The sequence below is a fragment of the Drosophila montana genome, unplaced genomic scaffold (assembly GCF_035044405.1).
Source record: "Drosophila montana isolate Dmon_TW-CO22-7 unplaced genomic scaffold, ASM3504440v1 contig_2490_1, whole genome shotgun sequence".
Classification (NCBI taxonomy): Eukaryota; Metazoa; Arthropoda; class Insecta; order Diptera; family Drosophilidae; genus Drosophila; species Drosophila montana.
In genome coordinates, this window is record NW_026997360.1 from 237 (window position 1) to 2,790 (window position 2,554).

The following is a 2,554-nucleotide window of genomic DNA, read 5'->3' on the forward strand; positions in this document are numbered from 1 at the left end:
TCCGTCTCCGTCCTCTACTGGTCATTCTTGGGGTATGCTGTGTGACAGATGCGGCGCAGGCTCGATTCTACATCGTCCTGGGTCACCTGTCTCCGAAGCTTATATAACTCTGGTCAGCATACATCCAACATTGACACAAAATGAGACAAAAACTAATAATTGAATAAATAACATCTGACAAAACTACCCTAATATCACATTTTTTATATCACGATATGCCTTTGTCATTGCGGCTACCGCCAGGCTACAATAAACGGTCGCCATCAACCACGGCAAGAAAAACTTCTCATGTTTATGTATATTCTGATATTCTCTACTTCCGTCGTGCTTCTCAGATTCCACTGAATGCTGAGCGATTATGAGCCACCTACTCGTGCCACATAAGACTTCAGCGGTGTGGATCCTAAAGCCAAGGGAGACTTTTCCTTGTACCTTCATTGATATTTTATTTATTATTAATTTGATTTCTACACCGACTTCAAAGAAGCCGAGTGCTTTTTCAAGTTGGGCGCCATATTGTTACGAAACTGCTTGTTGCTCAGTGGGCCGCGCCGGCTGGCTCATCGGTTTCTCTGGGTGTAGTCCCATCCTTGGCCCGCAGTCCGCACAGTCGATAACAACAAAGCTACAACGTCTGTAGCAAAACATACCTATACAACACTTTTCAAACTGAACCACATAATCGATAACAACAAACAATCGGAACTTCTAACAAGTGAACAACACTAACAGCTGTAACAACAAGCAAATGTAAACAACAAAGGCGAGACACTCAATATAAATTAACAAAAAACACTATTTATCCACTTTACTTTTCCAAATCGGGTCTCGGTACCGGACCCAGCGTACCCGCCCTACCTGAGACGATCACCTGATCTCGTCTCCCTCATTTTGGCCACTAGATTGCCTGCATCCGCCCGGGTCGGCTGTTATGCCCCCTCTCCCCATCGAGTTAAACTTAGCCGGACATTAATATCTTCAATACGTGCGTATAATTGGTTGTATTTCTTATGTTTATTAACAATTAATGTTTCTTATCTCTTTCTAATTTATAAGGTGTCTCCATTTAGATATTTATTCTACGCAAGCTGACATTGTCTTCGGTTCGTCAACAGGTACGTATTATTGCTTTGCTTTGCCTTATACTTATGATTATGGACAATGGGCATTAATTTCTAAATTTTCTATAATCTTACAGAGTGCATTTTATTTACTTTAACAACATTAAATGGAACAGGCGACGAAAAACTGCCAAGTTATTGCCCGTCGCCGCAAAAAAGAAAAAAAAAACAAGAAGCAATTATGAGGCAATCGTTGCACCGATTCAGGAACAGAGTACCCACGCAAATACTTAGAACTGGGTATGTCACGATAATCAGTCGTGCAACAGTTAGGTGATATATATATATATTAAATCGCTTAATTCTACCTTACCCTACCTAAAGAGCTCTCCGGGGGTGGTAAGGGGCGATAGAAAGGGGTAATTCAAATTAGGTATGTATGTGAGTATTGTTCGCGCAAGTACTAAATTTTTAACTTTTATATTTTATAGGCGCATATGCATAACCTTTGGAGTTTTCCCTCACTGCTCGCACTTTAAAGTGAAGCTTGGCGACAGTGCCTATGTATATATATATATATATAATTTATAAACAAAAAAATAATTTTAAAAACGACTAAAAATCTGCTCTCTTTCAGGGAGCACAATCAGGAGTCCACGTCTGACTCTGCCAATTGCTCGAACGAAGAGGGGCGAAATGGAACAGACTCACTCGGAGGAATGTCTCGCCTGTGGCCAATTCTTCGCTGTTGCAGCCCGGTCGTTGGTGGCTCGTCTCTCCGTCTTCAGGTTTGCGCCGAGGCTTGGCTGACGGGTGTCGCGGATATGGCTGTCGTGCGCCGCTGATATGGCTGGCGTGCGCCGCTAAGCCGAATCCTGGCCTTGGCGGTGACTTCGGGAGCTTCTCTGGTGCGAGAGCTGGTCCCTTCGTTGCCGGAGCTGTGTATTTTGTTAATAGTCTTTTGATTTTTATTTGTTCGTCTCTTGTCACACTTTAATTTTAAGTTTCTTCTACTTTTGTATAATTGGTGACTCAAATGGTCGAATTGACGTTTATTTATTAAATTGCAAAAACAAAACATCGATTTTATTTGTTGGTACGCGTTGGCTTAATTGGCCGGATGGAAAAACTCGAATATTTAGAGCCGACATGCGAAACTATAACTTTAAGCTCGCTTCGAGCTGGCACGCCCGCCGTTGACCGCTGATCAAATCGAACTCCCCTATGCTGTACATTTGGGCAGCAACATTGGTGCCGAATTTCGGCACACGCGTACATTTGCGAGACGGGCACCGTTGCTGCCCATCTGCACAGCTGCATTTTTTTGGGTCAACGGCCCAAATGAAGGCCAAGGGCATGCCATCCGCTCTTCTTGTAATCTCTTTAAGAGCAAATCGGTCGGCGATTAGCCATCGCCGCTTTTGGCGCCGTGGATCGCAAGCCTGGCGTTGCCACCCTTCAATAAATTGGGCTCCGCTGTGGGCCCAGCTTCA

The 2,554-nt window shown here is 43.7% G+C and overlaps 1 long non-coding RNA gene across 3 annotated transcripts; it reads left to right on the forward strand.

Moving 5' to 3' along the window:
* The first annotated feature begins 714 nt into the window (after positions 1 to 714).
* LOC135428643 (uncharacterized) lies at positions 715 to 2,119 on the forward strand. 3 transcript variants are annotated; one of them, XR_010436286.1, is made up of 6 exons: positions 732 to 750; positions 845 to 985; positions 1,057 to 1,115; positions 1,199 to 1,494; positions 1,553 to 1,625; positions 1,699 to 2,119. It is a non-coding gene; the product is annotated as an uncharacterized LOC135428643 (long non-coding RNA). The 3 variants fall into 3 exon arrangements; XR_010436284.1 differs by having other exon boundaries at positions 715 to 985; XR_010436285.1 differs by lacking the exon at positions 1,553 to 1,625 and having other exon boundaries at positions 715 to 985; positions 1,199 to 1,361.
* Positions 2,120 to 2,554: the final 435 nt, after the last annotated feature.